Source organism: Melozone crissalis, unplaced genomic scaffold (assembly GCF_028551555.1).
Source record: "Melozone crissalis strain CALT ecotype California unplaced genomic scaffold, PUWL_Pcris_2 ptg000016l_1, whole genome shotgun sequence".
In the NCBI taxonomy this organism is placed as follows: Eukaryota; Metazoa; Chordata; class Aves; order Passeriformes; family Passerellidae; genus Melozone; species Melozone crissalis.
Window position 1 is genome coordinate 39,196,585 of NW_026535794.1, and position 19,326 is coordinate 39,215,910.

General features: G+C 40.6%; 1 protein-coding gene across 7 annotated transcripts in view; it reads right to left on the reverse strand.

The window, feature by feature from the left end:
- Positions 1 to 19,326, reverse strand: part of THRB (thyroid hormone receptor beta) — a 166,132-nt gene that overhangs the window by 99,112 nt on the left and 47,694 nt on the right. Inside the window, exon 1 of one of the 7 annotated variants that reach the window (XM_054273754.1) lies at positions 18,752 to 18,773. The exons of 5 other annotated variants lie outside the window; for them this stretch is intronic. The gene's annotated coding sequence lies outside the window, so the exon portion shown is untranslated. Of the gene's footprint in view, positions 1 to 6,474; positions 6,497 to 18,751; positions 18,774 to 19,326 lie in introns of those variants that run through there. One more of the 7 variants, XM_054273753.1, reaches the window with a different exon arrangement.

Here is a 19,326-nt window from a genome sequence, read left to right on the forward strand (position 1 = left end):
ATAATCTCGTTATTGCAGTCATGAATGATCTGACTCATGAAGCGTCTGCAGCAATGTTTCAGGCTACAATCACTTGCTTTTACACAAAGCACACCTGGCTATTTCACACTCCTCCAGCAAACAGATGCTATTTGGTTTTATTAAAAGCCTCGAGACAGTACAGGCAGAGTTAAGAGGAAATTAATTCTTCTGTCATGTATTTCTCTTCCCCTTCTTTGGGAAGGGGGGAGACATACCTGCTCCTCTCTCGCATATTTTGCTTTACACATTAGGATAAACACTTCAAATACTTCAGGATACAGCCAGTGCAAGCTCACACAGCCCTGAGTGCCCGACACTCAGCTCCTCCTGAGGAAGGCACACTGAGTGGGCAGCACACCCAGGTCAGCTCCAGCACCCTGGCAGCACCTGCCATCGCCATCCCTGTGACAGCACAGGCACTGAAACTCCCGCCTGTCCCAGCAGGGCACCAGGACACAGCCACCCACACAGGGGCAGGCTGCATCTTGCCAAGGGATCCCACAGGCCCCTGGATCAATCCTGCTCAAAAAAACTGCTGGTGATGCAGCGCTGCACAGGTACCAAGCTGGAAGAACCCTGCTGGGGTAACATCAGTTTTCAGGGTTCTACCAGCTTTAGAGGGAAAGCCATCATTCTCAAGCCACTAAGGATTAATACCAGAAAATAAACATCCAGTTACATAAATATTCACAGAAGGTGAGAAAAAAAGAAAAAGGTACAAGGAAGACAAGCTACATCCTTTATAAACAAGAAACCAACTCAATTTAACTGCAGAACTCAACTTACCAAACCTTTGCCAGCCCCAGGCAGCCTGGGCAGGCAGCAGTCCAAAATGTGATAAAATTATTATTTAAAAAAAAATAAAATTTAAACTTATAAGAATACACAAGTGTCTCTTAATAAGGCAAATTAAGTTTCTTTATGAGGATATTCCCAAGCTGAACACACATTTTAAGTTGAAATAGAGGGAATGTTTTGTTAAAGCATTATGTAGATGCGAAGCTGCTTTTATGTAACTCAATTTATCAGAGAAACATGTTGTATCATGTTGTTAAAATATTATAGAGATAAAAGGATAATAATTGAAATATTTGCATACGATGTAGTACAAAGAAATAATGTATGTGAACAGACTATTTGTTGTCTCATTAGCCTCAAGCAAACAAGGAAATAAGGGGTGATTTATTACTGTGTGTCTGGGGCTGTAGGATGGTAAAATTTTACTGACTGTAGTTTAAATAAAGGTCTAGAAAAGTAATGGAAAAAATCCTATCAATAATTCAGGACAAATTAATGGTACAACATAAGGTCTTTAAGTTTTTTGAAATAATTAATTAATTTACCTTGTTTATTCATAGTATTTAAAGGACTGACTTCTAACTGGAATTTCTCACATCTGCACTTTAAAGAACTGTTGCCATGTTGAGGGTTGCATACCGTACCCTTCATAAATAACAAACCAATTGAATCTGTTGCTCTGCAGAACTTGGCAGCACCCCTGCCTCAGCAGCCTGGGCACCCAGCCTGGGTCCTGCTGCTGCACCCAGCCACATCTCCTGGTGCTTTCCAGCCTGCCTTTTGATCCCACTGCTATCACTGTGACCCTTTCCAGAATCTGACAGCTCTGATCATTACCTCCCAACCTCCACACTTCAGGGAACTGAAGACGAGTTTGTGGGGTCTCCCATTGCAATGCTGGCCTTTGTCAGCTAAAACAATATTCTTCTCTGTCTTGTGCCTCGCTGCAGCAGGCAAGGTGAGCAAAGAGGAGAGGAGGGGAAAGGGGAAAATAAACTTCATCATGCACATAGACACATACATATGTTTACACACACATGCACGCTTGGGTATCTAAGCACATACGTAAGTATATTCAGTAAACCTAAAATAAGGTTTACAAATATGGGATGCATATATAACCAGAAAATAAAGGTGGAGCCCTGAATCCACAGTCTCATCACTGCTTTGGCTAATGACCCCAAGTTTTGCTCCCATTTTATGGAAGCTCAGTGGAAAACCAAATCCAACAGCAGTGCTTTGATTCGGGAGGTTGGTGGCACCCAAAAGAAAGTCTTGTGACAATTCTCTCTGAAAGACCCGATTGCCACCAAGGGCAGCAGGAAGGGCTGTGCCCACACCACTGCTGGGATCAGTGCCAGGCAGCAAATGAAACAACACAGAAAAAATCATCATATACCCTTAGGCATATTCATAATAGGATCACATTTGAGAGCACTTAAGAGATTTAAGAAATCACTTTTTAAATAGTTTCAGCTTTTTTTTTTTTTCAGAGATGGCAAGTAGATTAAAAGAGTGTTTATTTCCAGTGGTATAGCTAAGGCTCAACAATTCCATGTATAGATATCCCCTAGGGAAAGAATTCCCTTCTGTAGTTGAAACCAATCCACTGTAAATAGATCAGATTAAACCAAAATGACACATTCTCAATGCAGTATTAGACTGTCAGCATATTCCTTCATAATTCCACAGGTATTTTGGAAGGGTACAGACCAGCCAAAGATAAATAAAAGAAAAAGCAATTCTCAACTATGCATTTGTAAACTATTTTCTCATTCCCTCCCAATAATAAAGTAATCTTCCATAAATGCAATGGAATTACAGCACTTTAGACTTCTTAAAAATAACAGGGATGTTTCTGGGAAATAATAATACTGGTGGAAGTATTAGCAGACTGTTGTTCCCTTCATGTTTAACTTGAAAATGAAAAATTTCAAATTTTGAAACTTGTAAAATTTTGGTATAAAGTTTCTTAACGTCATGCTACCAAGACAAAACCTGTACCCCCAAATAAAATTGCCAACATAGTCTTAAATCTCAAAAAGCAGTGAAAAATCCTGAACCTTAATTAAATAATAAACTTTCTAAAAATAAAATGATGATATTTCCTAACCTATCATTTGTGCTAAAATTTGCAGTGTATTATGGCTATTAAGCAGAACACAATTTTATTTGAGTGTAAAAGTTTGGGACTTTCCTCATATGACCTTCCTGGCATACTGCCAAGGCTCAGCTCTTGATGGCATTTAATCTGAACATAATCCCTGAAATCTCTGCGCCATTACTGGGTTGCATGGGAATGATTCCCTGACAACATACATGAAATTGTGCTGTAAATTTTATTTTCATGGCTGCTCCCTTCCTTAGCAGCTGTTGCAAATTATTTGCTTGAATAAAACTAAATAATCTATACCTTTTATTTGCTACAGAACCACATAATACCTAAACTAGAAAACCAGTCCAACACTTCTTGTTTCAGTTGGTTTTCTACTGATGGCTACCATATTTTTAAGGGAGTAAACTCCAGAAAACAAATGAAGTTCAGCAGCTGATGAAAAGCCTGGGTAATGAGCTGCAGTGGTGCAAACAACCCCATTGACTCTAAACAGGAACACGACCACACTGCACAGAGGATTCCAGCTAAGGGTACTCACACTTGACTGTGGGCTGCATGAGCAACTGCCTTTACAAAGGAAGAACACACTTAAAAGAGCTTTTTTCATATTCAAAGACGCCTCTGATCTCTGAAGCCAACTGTCTCTCTGTCATGAATGCTGTGAAAAATCAGAGTGCCCAAGATTTCCACATCTGTGATTTTTGGCACTTGTGCAAGGGTACGAACTGAGTAACTGATGTCTGAACACCACCAACGAAAATGAGGCAACACAGCAATTTGCCCCACAGGGAAGTGCAGAAAAGCCTCAAAAATCACTGCAACAAGGTAAGTGTGGATCTCTCTTTCTTTTCTGTGTGCTCAGGATTTCACAAGTATTTTCCCCCTGCATTCCCTGCAGGAAGGAGCTAGGTAGGCAAAGCAGCACTGACTTTAATCTTACTAATGCAGGCCCTAAAAGCAGTGAATCATACAGCAGTAAGAGCTCCAGTATGGGATACAGAGACCTACCCATTGACCTGCATACTTAGTTCAGCAACAATCTAAGTGTCATTACAGTTCATGGGAGCTAACACCAGCCTGCCTACATTTGCTGTGGTCCAATTGCTGCCTGAAGCAAACATTAGCTCTTATTGAGACTTCTTGTTTATTGAGTGATCCCAACAGTTTCCCTTTCCTATGAAAAGTAAGTAAATAAGATGAACAAGAAAGATTAATTATTCCCTAAAAAAAAAAAAGGCATAAAATTGTAACTGATAAAGCAGTGTTGTGGTTTTTTTAAACTCTTCATTTTCAGCTGAGAGCTTGCTTTGTTCAGTGGGCTTTTCTCCCTGTACATTAATCCCTTCCCAGAAAGACTTTTTATACACAGAGTTGACCAAGTTACCAAGCACCATAATTCTGTGGGAAAAGAGAAAGTCCTCTAAAGCATGCATAAAGTAACTTCTAAGTTACTTCTAATGCTAATCTGTTTATACATGTAAACAAATATCCTATTTCAAAGGTATTCCTTCAGGTTGGGGTGCAGAGGACCTCTCAGTTCTCCTCTTTAAGAAAGCCAAACTCCAAGGAAAAATGGGAACTACTCCTCCAGTCCTTTGTTTCCTACACCAGAGCAGGCTTGATCCAATCAAGAGCCACTTTAATCAATGGGGAGCTGTTAATGTATGGTTTAGGCCATGTAAGAGTGAGAAATTGAGAAACATGTTTTCACCTGGCCTTTAGCCAGGCACAATGCCACCACTAATGAATGGCTGCTATAATGAGACCTTTTGAAAGGGTCATATGTGAGATGAATTAATGAACACAATGGAAATCTCACATCCATCTCAAAGAGGGGCAAAAAAAATCACGGCAGTTTATCATAAATATGTTTAGGTGTTCTGATGCCAGCCTACTGCCAAAGGAATCCACCGACAGGGAAGGGCAAGGCCTGTTTGCAGCGCAGTCCTCCCCAGAGAGATGCATTTCAGGCTTCCAGCCAAAGCCTCCAAAATGCCTCCAGGGCAGCAGTTGGGCTGGAGCTGCCCCATCACGCCCTCCGCTGCAGCCGGATTTGCCTATTTCTGCAGCTGGCACCACCAAAGGCTACAGAAACTTGTAGTCAGCAAATCTCTTCCAGACTGACTTTTCAGTCTGTTCAGCTAATGAATACTGAGAGGAGTGCACAGACTGGCACAAACTGTAAAACAGAGTTTACACAGGAGACCCTGTACCCCTCAAAGCCTTTCTTTTTCCTAACAATTTCTGTGTGACTGTTACCATCATAGCTCTCATGGCTCTCACTAGCCTCAAACCTGCCCACTGCACCAGTTTGTAAAAGCACCCTTTCATCTAGCACTAACACAACAAAATCCCTTTTGCTCAGTGTTCCTAATCCCCTTGATAACAGCGCTGTACACAGATTGTCACGATGAAGAAACCTACACTGGTTAGTCCAATGACTCAGCAGTGGTTTCTTCCTTTGCTGCTCCAGTGGCACCAAGAACAGGCTCAAGAGCTTAAATCTTCATGATAGATACAGGCTCACTGTGCAGCTAATCCTATCACTTTCACGACAAAAACCCAAGTCTGTGCAGACTGCAGCTACTGTTGATGTACATCCTACAAACATCACACCATGTACTATGTAAACGAAAAAATATTTGCAACAGTGAGTGAGGAAGACTATGGTTTTAATAATATTTCCATTTGCAACTAAAAACTCAGATACTAAAAAATGAAGTCAGAAAGAGAGCAATCAAGGTTTATAAAGAATATTTCACATAGAGAATATTTCACCTTATACAAAGAATTTTTGGAAAAACACATCCAGCCAAAGCATCAGCAATGCTCTGAAATTCAGTGGTCCCTTACACAACAGAGAACTGCAGAGGGCTCCACAAACTAGAAATCCCACCGGGAAAAGTAAACATTCCTTATTTTCATGAAAAGTGTCACAAACAAAGCCTGAAGAGTGAATTGTAGGTGTGAAATTCAAAAAAAACCATGTGAGTAAGCAAATGAACAATCTGTATGTGCAATCATCATGACCCTGTGTGATAAGCAAATACATACATACCAGAACAGCAATTACTTATCAAACTTGCTGTTGTGGGCCTGTGACCACACTGGCTTTGTGAGCCACTGCTGTACCTCTGAGTGCAGATATGCTGCATGGTGGAAGACCACTTTCTGGAAAGCTCACTCTGTTTCAGAGGGATTGGTTTTGTCGTGAACTAGCTTGACATAAAACTTGAGTTGTGCCCCTAACCTGACTCTTACTCAAAGATAAAATCTTATCACTATGGAAGTGTTGCTGTAAGCCTGAGCAGATGGCCCACAGGGAGAAGGAGGAGGTGGCTGGATGTTTTTGTGGATAACAGCATCTAGTGATGCAATGAGGAAGCAAAAGTTTGTATTTCAGTATCTTTCACAAATGCTAAGATTGGAGAGACTGGTCCTAGTGAATAAAGTACATCAGACTCCAGAGGCTTGGGGAGAAAGGCAAAGCCAGTTCCAATCCACATCTTTACACTGTTTCCCCTGCAAAACATGGTTACCTCTTCAATAATGCCTGTTGAGAACAGTCTCTCTCCCACGCCATCCTGCCACAGCTGTCATCGGGGAGTGTGCTAGTTGGCACGGACCAAAATCATGTCATGGAATGTGCTAGAAATTAAACAATATGGACAATCATAAGATACAAGTCCTGGCCCTGCTGAATGTACCCATGCAGACAAAGCAGCAGTGAAGCAAAGTGGAAGTGGAGTATTTTAAGTCCATTAGCCATTGCTGTAGTTGAAATACAAACATCAGAAACACGGTGGCACAGCAGGACCAAAGATTAAGGCTCCAAAGTTTAGCCCCGTAGCCACAACATGATCCTGTTAGTGCCATAAGAAAGTGGGAAGCACAAATAACTTCTAAACACAACGTCAAACTTTTCTCTGAAAATAAAGAGGCCAGAAGATGAGTGCTACAATAGATATCAGGGTGCTGGCAAAGGCAAAGTGTGAAATGGATCCTTTCCAGTATTCAGTTTAGGAAGACAAACATTGTTTCACAAATTCACTGTAGCACTGCTTATTTTCCAAGCTCCTTAACTCATGCCAAAGGGCCTGGACTTTCTGAACATCCTGTTCTGTTTCCTCCACTCCTAGTCTTAGTCCTCAATAATAAATGCCTTTATTTCAGATCCCCCTTTTACATCATTTTATTCCAAACTCCTCCCTCTGTAGCTTTTGTATTTTACCTCTGGGTAAGAGTAAAGACAAGCAGATTAATGAGAAGTCTGAACAGCTCATTAAGTTACACCTATTTTAAGAGCCCTTCTCAGTAGGCATCCCAAGATGCCGCATAAAAATAAAACTACATCAATCACATTTAAAAGTAAGAAGCTTGCAGATGCTGGCATGCCTCAAAGCATGAAGATTGATGGATAAATGAGTCCACGATTCCTCAGAGTCTCAGAGCCCCATGAACACAGAGCATTTCATCTGTTGTTGGCTGGGTGCTTGGATGTGCAGTTAAGGAATCTTCATGATGGCCTACTGGCAGGAGAAAAAATTCCTGCCTGATAAGGACAGGAAAACAGTTTTAGTCCATGACCCTACTAGTAGTAGCTGGGAACTTCCTATCTGACAAGCAGCAATGCCTCTTCCTCCTCTCAAAGACGACAGAACACATTTCTGCTCCTCTCTTTGGTCCCTCAGATCTGCAAGAAGTCCAAGGTACAAGTGGTCTCATGGCAATGACTACAGCAGCACAGGCTTGGGCAGAGACAGCAACATCACCTCTCACTCCATCTCATCACATCAGCTCTCACATCTGCTGCTCTTGGGACCCCACTAACACCACAAGAAATGGTGCCAAGCACCTTGACATGTCTGAGGTGCACCCTGGGCCCAGCTCATCTGCCCATACAGACACAGCTCCTGGCAAGTGACACAGGAGAAGGCATTTCTCTTGGTACAAGAGGGAACCACTGCTGCCTCAGAAGTGCCAGGAAATTTTTCACTGCTGTGGGCACAAAACTTGTCCACTTGTCCTACTTGCTTCCTACTTCTTTGCCAGACAATCTCCTATCTTGCTTCCTTCCTCTTCCTTCCCACAGCAGTTTCAGGCTGAGACCAAAGCACACAGTCAGAATTACAAGGAACCAACTGTGATCTTATTTGCCTTAAATAACTGCATTTCTACACCTTGCCTGCCATTTTGAGCAGTGTACAGATAATCAGCCAGCCCTTACAGACACTTACTTCCCTCTTTTGAGACAGTTCAAGAGAAAAGAACCATGTGGTGCCCTTGCAGCCTCTTCAAACATGTAGTGTTGGAAGGCAACTCTGGTCTGCAAACCCTAACAAACAGTAATGTGGCTTACACTACATTCAACCCTACTTTAAATTATGTATCTGTGAACACAGACACAAAGGGGGAAAGGAATGTAATAGTGCACAGGAAGCTGCAGTTTCAACAGTGAAGTCAAAGCTAAGGCCTGAGGGCCGTCAAAACTTAAAGCTACTCCTATTACTTTGTGTGCAGCTGAAGTGACCCATCAATATTGTAAAACTAATTAAATTAGAATTTTAAAAATTATTATGACTGCCAACATAGTGACTTTTGTGAAGAGTATGGACTTTAGTAATTCAGCAAAACCAGAGCTACCATCTTATGAGGGGGACATAGAATAACATCAATGTAAGAAGAATAGGAGGTCCTGAACAATGCTGGAATCACATTTTGAAACCAGCTGAGGAATATGTAGGTGAAATTAACTGAACAGACAAAGCTGATGCCATCAGTGAACAAGGTCTGAACAGACAAGACTTCAGGCTCACACTGCTCAAATAAGGAACACTTTCCCTACCATCTGGCTTAGAAATCACTTGGATTCCACAGTGGCCATATAATGGCCAACAGGGAAGCAGGGAAACTATTTTAAGTAAGCATCACTAAAAATAAAATGGGTGATGCAATGAAAGGGGGGGAAAAGTGGTTAAAAGTGATAAATATAGTAAAAATATTTTCTATTTATAGTTTTAAAGCTATTTATATTTGGAAGTTTCATTTAGAGACATGGAGGGCTTCCACATTCATCAGTCTGGTATTCATTCAACTACACAGTATTTATAGAAATATGTACATGCCAACAAAAATAATAAGAAAGACATTAAAATCATCTTCTCTCACAATTTGGGGTTACCAATTTACATTCACATTCAGTCACATATAAACAAAACATTTCCCAAATTACACTGACATGCATTTTGAATGCTCTCCGTGAAATCCTGCCTCAGCAATAGGGCAAACTGAGAAAAACAATAGTGCAACAGTTTGACACAGTCTGACACAACACTCCCTGGAGACAAGCTCCTTCAGGTGAACTTGCTGTGTGGGCTTGATTTCCCATACAGCTGATCCAGGAAAGCAGCACAGCACCTGTGATGGCAGGACCACGCAGAAGATACAACATCAACCCTCAACAGAGAAAACCTAAAGGGCGGAACAAGAGAAGGCTCTGGGAACACCTTAGAGCACCTTCCAGCACTTAGAGGGGGCCTATGAGAGATCTGGAGAGGGACTTTTTACAATGACATGCAGTGTAAGGACAAGTGATGGCTTTAAACTGAAAGATGGTAGGTTTAGATTAGGAGGAAATTCTTTCCTGTGAGGGTGCTGAGACACTGGAACAGGTTGCCCAGAGAAGCTATGGATGCCCCATCTCTGGAACTGTTCAAGGACAGGTTGGATGAGGTTTTGAGCAACCCGGTCTAGTGAAAGACCCAACCCAAATCATTCTATGATTCTATAATTCTGTAACTGAAGAAGAAAGGATCCATGAGTGTAGGATGACTGCTGAAAGACTGATGATATGCTGGAGGAGAAGTGCCAAATACCCTGCACAGTCCTTTCCAAAAATGTTGCATTTGGCTCTTCAGCCTAAGGCATTTGAAAGGAAAGTGCAAATCCTCCTGCTCATCTCTGAAGCTCCTCACAAAACCAACATTGTTCCTGGTTAAGAACAGGTCACATCATGAACCCATTTAGCAAATGCGAGCTGAGGTGCACACTGCTTCTAGTAACATGGATGACCTAACTTCAGTTTCAGAGTTAACTAACTGGTTTCTGGTAAAATTGGCATCTGCTCTTAGATTTGTTCACGTGTCAACACTGTTAAGCTATATTAACCAGCTTTCCCCAGCCCCTTCCTTGTTGTATTTATCAAGGAACCTATCATGCTCTAGGTTTCACTTTGCTAGCCTGTTCCGCTAAGATAAAGGCTCTCAGTGACACTTTTCTTGCTGTTCCCGTTTTGGTTTGAATCATTCCTGAATTCAAAATCCAGAACAACACGTGAAATTTTGTTTTACACATTTTTCTACACTGACTGCAAAGTTTCCATGCTTCCATCACCTTCCCATTACACCTATTCCATTCTAGATCCATATTTATCTTATCTGCTTAGGTCTGGAGATTTGCCTTGTTTTTACAGAAGTTTCAAGAACTTTTAAAAATGTTTTCTCTACTTTTAAATGTTTGGGCTTTTTAGTCCAGCCAACTGAATTACCTACCAACCTCATGACCTTGTTTCTTTAATTTCACAGCCTGTCCTTCTGTGAGATGGAGTGTTACTTATGACCTATGTTTGCTTATACTTGTCTAACATTTAAATGGAAACAAGTAAATGCATGCTTCATATAACCTTACTTTGTATAACCAACTCTTCTACAACGTCCCTGTGCTCCATGAAAACAAAATCTGAGAGCACATCAACATCTCAGTTTAGCAACATTTTAAAGAAGAAATCATATTCACTACCTGTCACAGCTTGCATCAAAGACTGCAATGTCCTAAGTTTCTAAGGGATTGCATCTACTGAGCCATTTGCAGCTCTATTTCTACAAGCAAAATAAACATATCCAAGAATGTTAAGGCCAACTGGCACAGAAAGGTGCCATGCTAATAAAGCCTATCACCCTCCAAAACAGGGAGGTTGCTTTTAACTGCTCACTGGGAAGAATTCCAAGATAACTTTCAAACCTTACCTGGGAATAGTTCAGGTGAGTTCCCGTAAGTGTACACCAAAACTAGGCCGGGGACAGTCAACAGTAGATACATTTAATTTCCAGGGCCAGGGACTGCTTCTAGACTCCATTTAATTTACTAGTACAGACATGCCCATTGCATGAAGACCTCTTCAAGCCTGCATGACCCTGAGGTCTTCATGCCTCTTGGTACATCTTCATTAGCTTGTCATTCACCCACCTTCCTTCTCAGAGACCAAGGTAATTCTACTAAAACCACACCAGCCACAGATTTTAGGAGACTTTTCTCTGTCTAGATATACTAATCTTTGTTTTGTTCCAAAAGGGATTCTGAGATCTTTGTCTCAAGTTTCTACTCCAGGACTGCTTTTTAGTTTTATCTTCCCATAGTGTTTGTTTACTCTTGGAAAACAAAACACTGCTCTTTCCCCAGATAAACTCTGCTGACAGATGTGCCTTTCCACCTAAAGAAAATGTCTTCAGACTCATACACTTGTATCTTTCTCATGCCACAAAAAAACCCAGATTTTCACGGGGTTTGGGGTTTTCTTTCCTTTTTTTCCCTGATGTTGCCCAACTATTTGCTGTCCTCATTTCTCTAATCACATCCTTCTTCTTTCTCAGCCTCAAATCTCTACTTATTTCCATCTTATCCTCCTTTTCTCCTGGTGCCACTCTTCTTTTAGTCATCTGTTTCTCACTTTTTCTCCTGAGTTCCCCATCATAACACATCAGTCTTTCACTTGATTTCTCCACAACCAATGAGTGCCAGCTTCTATCCTGTGATTATAGCCACATGCAGTCCGTGGTCAGCTCCCTCAAAGACCTCTTCCTTCCAACTACTATTTTTATGTACAGCTGTGCATTCAGATCACCTCAACTGCCTCTTCTATTCCCTCGTGGCTTTAGCTCCCTGCCTCTAGCTGCATCTAAACTACTTGGATATTCTCTCTCCTGACTTCTGTCAGGTGACATTTCTATATAAAAATAGATTCTATCAGGTAACACTGAAGAAAGTAAATCTCCTTCTGTTCCTGCATCAAGTCTTGGTGTCTCCTCTGCTATCCTTCATTCAGTGCTGCATCACTGCACATCCTTCCTCATCTCTGCCTTCAAGGAAAAATAAATAGCCCAGATGAAATGCATCCAGACTCTAAATTTTCATTAAATGCTGGCTTCCTCTGGCCACTGACTGAAAGGCAGTTATCTGCCTGAACAAAGCTCTCTTGGGTGGAAAGTTCTAGTTGTGATCAAAGGCAGAAAAACTGGCCCATCTTCTTCATCTACAAATTTAATCCACTGAAAACTACATTTTGGTCTTGCAAACACCAGGGAAATAAAAAGAAAAAAAAAGAGAAAGAGTAGTCGCAATGTAGGGCAGGGATTCTTGTACACGACGCTCTTCTAGAACTTCAAGAAAAATGGATGCCTCCCTAGGTGGAAGAAAATGAAGGAAGTAGAGGGAAGAATTCAATGTCATAGATCACAAATGCAGATTGAGTAATCTTAATTTTCTGAGACAAGGCTAGGTACTAACAAATGATTCCTCATGCTTGGGAAATAGGAAAAATAAGTTTATGTGAACTTCATACAGAACACAGTATTTTGAACATAATATTCTGCAAAACTGGAAATGATTGCAGAAACACGTGGCTAAAAAGAAAATACAGTTCAAGGATATCTTTCTGCTAATCAAAGTACAGACTCCAACCCTTGATTATTGTCATCAAAGTTTGAAATAACATTAAGGGATCACACGTTCTAAAATGCACTTTATTGTTTTTGCCCCTTTAAACAACAAAGATTTTATAGGACAAATATTGAGGACAGAGTTCAAAGAACACGTGAATGTGTAGGAACAGAGTACCAAGCAAAGTGTTGTCTCAAGTCTTTTACTATATAATAAAAATAGCACTTTGTTTTGAGAATTGGAAGCTTATCAATCTCACTTTCAGTGCAAGTCTTTCCTTTAGGCATGCAAGAAAGGACAAGCAATGAACAGCAGGTAAGCCTTGTGCCCTTAATGCTTTGGTTTATCTCCAGAACTTAAAATCCAACAATGCTACTAAATAAATAAGGCACACTGAGACACAAACAGAAAGAATATGCTTTCATGTACACAAGTAACAAGGCATCAAATCTAATTGTCAATAAGTGGGAGGATTTTCAAAGACACAAATGGACAGTAAATGCAGAGTTCAAAAGGTATTCAGGGTTGGCCTAAATGATCTAATTGCTACTGTAAATCTACAGTTCCTGGAAACTATGAAGTCTCCTGCACTGTTGTTGAAGATTTTGGAACATGTATCCACTATAAACACTATACTAATTACAATTAATTACGTTAATTTTCACCCATAATTTACACAGAGATTCTTCTAAAATGAAGCAGGCCAAGAACACATCCAAAGAGGTATTTCCTCTGCTAGGGCACAAAAGCATGCTATGGTACCTGGCCTCCTGATCCTGGATCTTGCATAAAACCTATTAAAACCTTTCTGGCAGATCAGAGTTATCTGTGGTCTCTGTTACAAAGTACAATGGAGACTCTGATGACTAGACCCAGGGAAAATAAAAAACAAACAAACAAAAATACCACCTCAAACAAAATACACAAACAAACAAACAAACCACCACCCCTGAAATATTTTAGCTGGCTTTAAATTAGGGTAATTTTTACATTAATGAGGCAGGCAAAGGAGCAGACTCTGACCAGTGCTGCCATAAATATTTGTCAGAAATATATACTAGAGTAAAACAAACAAGATGTATCAGAGTAAAAGTCTACAACATTAATTCCATACTTGACATAAAATGTATGGAGCTAAAACAAAGCACAAGCCTTTCACAGTTCTTTCTAAAACTTCAGGAATCTTCCTCCAAATTCCCAGTGTTACTTTGACTTGCTTTGAAGACTAATTCTTTGCCAGAGGTGCTATATAATTGTTTATGTCTCATCTAACCTGAAGTGGAAGCTGAAATTCAACAAATAAATATGCAAACATCTCCTAATGATTTGTACTTGCTAAATATAATCCAAATGTTTATTGAGATCCAACTTAACAATTTCCCAATGGATGCATTTCTTGCGACAGATTAAATGACAATAGGATCAGAAAGCAAACCATACAGGGCTAGGAAACAAAGATAAGTAAATCTGTTATGAAAAATATTGGAAATAGCATGCTTAGCAGGGAAATGTGACTGACTGGCTCAGCATTCAACTATTTGCCACACATTTACATCAAGGAAAAGCATTTTTCCCACCAGTGGAAGAATTTAATTACATGGAGTACAGGGAAAAGAAAAGAAAATCCATTGTGAAAGTCCTCTTTCACTGCTTTAGTCAAAGTGGTTATCTTAGAATATGTCAGCTGGACAAACCAAAAATACAAAAATAAGATTAAAGATAGTGTATCTTCACCTAGCAATCGGTAACTATGTGTTCTAGCCAGAGAAAACACTGGGAAAGCTACTGGAGGAGTTTTCCTTTGGCTCAGGGAACAGATGAGCAAGAGTTCTCCTAAGGCATTCCTTACCAAGCCAAAAGCTGTTAAATTCAGCGGCGGCTAAAGCAAGTTACAACACAGTCTGCTCCAGACTGTGTGGACAGAGCCAAGCTGCAGTATAATAACATTTAGGGGAAAAAGGGAGCAAGCAGAGAAAACATACCTTATGGTTTTATCCCAAGCCTGAATCAGATTCATGGGGCTCTCTCAAGCAAGTCAGAATGTGGATGTAGAAAAGGTTTCTGCTTCAAGAGTGCTCACCTACAGAAGCACAGCTTCTACACTGGTATTTCCTAGTCTTTATTCAAACAATTTTTCATTTCCCAAATAAGACTGACACTTTCTTTGGGAGACGATGCCACTTGCTGTTGTTGAGGAAGACTTTTTCAGTCCAATAAATCACATCTTTCCTGTCATGCATTCTTTCTCAATTAATAAAACTTTTTCTCTATGTCACTTTACCATCCCAAACATTTCGATCAAACCATTCTTACAGAACTGCTTTCTCTACGCCCCATTCCTGTGTGAAATCTCTCACTTCATCTGTCTTCCACATTTCTCCATGCCCATGGTTAATTTTCCTTTATTTTCTCAGAATTTCAGTTAAACCACATAAAATGGCGCATAAAGACTAGAGGGAACTTTACAAAGCCACTGAAGTGAAAAACAGGCTGGAATTCTGAATTAAGGACTGTTTTTGGTCAGCTGTGCAATTCTAGCTCATTACATAAGAATGAGTGTAAAATCATTCTGCAGCTTCAAATAACTCCTATTTGTGTAATTTCCACTCCATTTAAGAATTAGTTGAAGCAACTGTACTGGCAATTTAAGGAAGGTTTTAAGGAAGGCAATTTAAAAAGGTTTTGAAACAAGGACTGCAATATTATCAGAACCAGGACTGAGGAACCTGGTTAGGATCCTTTTCTGTGAGGGTGGTGGGGCACTGGAAGAGGTTGCCCAGAGAAGCTGTGGGTGTCCAAATCCTGGAAGTGTTCAGGGCCAGCTTGGATGGGGCTTTGAGCCACCGAGTCAAGTGGAAGGTGTCCATATCTTAGGCAGAGGGGTTATCTAGAGGAACTAGATAACCTCTAAGGTCCCTTCCAACCCAAGCCATTCTAGGATTTTATGATCCTGTAACAACAAGAAATTGCTTTTTTCTCTTCTGTTATTATTTCATGTTCCTTTAATTCTTTTATTTCACATAAGCAAGGAATAATAAAATGTTAACATAATTATGAATGCTAGTACATTTTTACAGCAGTCTCGTGTTTAACCTCTGCCTCTTTCCATATGTGAAAGCTGCAACTACAACCAAGTTTTGGAAACAAAGTACATCAAATCCTCCCACGCAGAGCTGGAACACACCAGGGTCAGCCTGCCATTTTCCTACTGCAGACAGAACTTGCAGAAAGAAGTGAGCCCTCCCTGTCATTTTCACTTAGCTTTTGCTGCCAGCAAAGCAGGAGCTCCTCCTATAAATCTAAGTATTTTCCAATCAATTTGTTCTCAGAAATGGAATTTCAGGCCAGAAAAAGCACAACATCCTGTACCTCAAGAAAATCAGAGCTGGTGAACACCTGCACTGTGGCCACTTACCTGGAAATCTTGATGCGTTAGTACTGTCACTGTATTTTAATGCAGCTCTACACTGAAAATTTTACTATCCTGTATGTCTTACCATTTCACAAACCCACTCTGTATCTGAAAACTTACGGCTGTCTGAATCAGCCCCAGTCAGGGGGTGAGATTAATAGTGTCTATGGTTAGCATCTTAATATAAAGGAAATCAGAAATGTCAAAACTTGTCATAACTGCTCAATAGTATTCTCTCTCTGTGTTATATATTACTACAACTAAAGGACTGTGACAAATTTTAACCTGACGTCCTCAGAGTCAGCAAAAATTCAGTACTACTTTTCCTTGGTGACAGTCAGACATGGCAGGGAATGCTTTCCCTAATTTCTGGATGAACATTAGAGAAACCTGTTGCCTTTCTGTGAGGCGCACATGCATTAAAGTTTCAGTTCAGAACACACAAATTCCCGCCTGAAATTGTATTATTTTACCTTTACTTCTGTTTGTTCTTTTTGGTGATTATTAAATCAAAGAAGGGATGATTGGTTTTTAAATTAATTTGTGAAAGGACAATGAAAGATGCTGATGGCTAGAGGGATGGGAATGAGTTTTAACAGATCAAAAGATAGAGAGCACTAATGAGCAGATGTGTCCTGAAAGATTTTCTTAAATGCAAGCATGATGACAGTCTCAAGACTGATCCATTACAAATAGAGATCTGCCCATCATGGTACCAGGGAAGAGCTCTTATTGACTCTTTAGCAGAAAGGGAGAACAGCAGAAGGAGCCTCATTCAGTGGCTCACATTTGAAGAAAAAATAAAGTGGGCTCCATTTAGTCCTTGCCCCCTCTGCAGAGCCCCCATATGAGGAGCACAAAATCCAAGTGCTTGTCTCCCATGCTCCTGTCTGATGAGGATCACAGGAGCTAGAGCTTTCTCAGGAGCCCACAGAGGGCTCATGGCATCCAAGAACCAAACTCTGCTACTGCGCTTGACAGGGCAGCCGTCAAGGTAAGAAATATTCACTGCACACACATTCTGCATATTCTACAAACATTCTTGTGTACTACAAAGTGAAGCCCCTGAATAAAGAGCCCAGTAGATGACATAAAATCAAGGAGTTAGAAACTAAGCAGTAAGTGCAATTCTACAGAGTCACTGGACTGTTCCCTTCAGTCACAGAGTTGGGCTGGCATGGCTGAGGCAGCTTTGTGCCTGTAAACAAAGCATTAAAGCATTTCAGGCTGCCTTTCTTATTTTTTTTTTCTTTTTTCAGTGTAATTGTAACTGATCTAGTTCACCACCCAACTCAAACCAATCAAACACAGATTCTCCTTGGGTTCTTTTCCATTTTTGGGGATAGGGGCTTTTTAACTTTGAGATAAAATATTTTCTGTCAGGAACAAAATCAGCCATCAATCCTGGCAGGCTGGACCTAAAATCCATTTTAAAAATCTCTGTGATATGCATGCATTTTACTTTGAACTTCCTGCTAGATTCCATTTGCACTTACTTGAGTAGAAAGTTAGAGCTTCCCTGCCTGCCTGAGGGAACCAAAAATATTAGTACCGATTAAATATTTATTTTGTAGCAACATGAAATCTATCATGCTATAAAAAAATGTTTTGAATGATGCCTCTTGAGCAAGACTGCGACTTACAGCTTTCCTTTTTACTGAGCTAAACATTCCAAAAAAAAAAAAAATACAGCTGGTCCAAGAAAACTCTGTTTTGCTTTGGCAAAGCATCAGACAGCACCTTCTGGTTTGCCAACACAGGCAGAATCTTATCTAACTGTGGGATGTGCTTGGATTTACTACCTATTAGCAAAACTCTTAAGAAGCACTGAAAGGTTCCAGCCCCTTTTGCGTATTCTCAGTCAAATCTCATTAACTTCATGCTCTCAGTTTGCACACAAAATGATGGCAGTCTTCTCCCACCTCTTAGGGAAAAATTAATAGGAGAGTGTTAAATCTCATGTTACAAGGACTTCATTACTTTTACAAGCCATGCTAAATAATTAAATGCACTTGTCAAATAACAGATTAGAGAAGATTTTGTGCCTTAGTGTATGTTGTTACTGTCTTTTTACCTCAGTTGACAAAATAAAATCATTCACAGGGTCTCCTGCACAGCAACTGAAACCTTAAACTTGGAGAAGAGCTGCAGGACAATTTAACATAGGATGTGATTAAAGAAAGAGAACTGGATTAAAGCCACAGATGGGGAAACTGAAACAACAGAAACAAAGCTTGCTCTGAGGATGGTGCTGAATGAGAATGACCTAGAAGCAAATCTAGCTAACACCATCTAGATCTCTAGCACCTTCTAGACAGGCTTTTGACCCTAAAGTGAGCAAAAAGGCAGAGAATACATATTGCTTATAGAGATTAGGACTATTATTCAGCCAACATTGACTTTTCCAATCTTTTACTCTTATCCATGTTTTCACAGTAATATATTGGGGCAGGTGGGAGGCTTTGACTAGTGCTATCAGCAGGGTGCAGCCATCTGAAATATTCTGTAGTTAACCCATCTGTTCTGTAGATGTAGGATCCCTCAGGTCAGAAACAGAGGGGCTATGGGCAAATGGGCAAAGGTCAAACAATTAGATAAGCCACCTACCCCTCCACCACATCCATAAGGCAAGGTCATTTCTGTAATGTCAAAGATGAAGAGAATTTCTGACACAGTGCACGTTGTCCTACCTGCTTCTCTTCTCCACAGGCAGGTCTCTGGAGCCCATTCCATCCAGTAAGACGATCCACACAGCCAAATGAAGCAGATGTAGTCAAATGAACAGCTGTCTCTCCTGCTGATGGGAATGAATCTGTTTGGCCACCCTGGCAATTTTTCAGATGCACTTTTCTAAAGGTTACTCAAACCCAAAAATTGTACAGCTGCAAATCCCTCTGGTAGCAGCCAGACATATGCTGTACCAGCCTGCTGCTACCAGAGCCTCATCCAGTCTCCCAGGGCTGCAGCACACAGCAGGATCTGCTGCCCTGAACATCCCTGTGATGTTCAAGTTGGACTCTGTCAATGAGCACATACACACAGTCTGCTATTTTCTAAATGCACTGGTCACCAAAAGCCACATTTCCATTAAGTGGGAGAGAACATTCCTGATGCTCCCGTTCTCTCACGGCAGCAGAATTTCCCTGAATTGACACTTTTGGAGAGTTCTGTAACAGTGAGCACAGCACGCTTAACTCCCATCTGAGCAGACATTGCGAGCACAGGGCTAAGCACCAGGTACTTCTTTACACTCACTTGTGCTCCA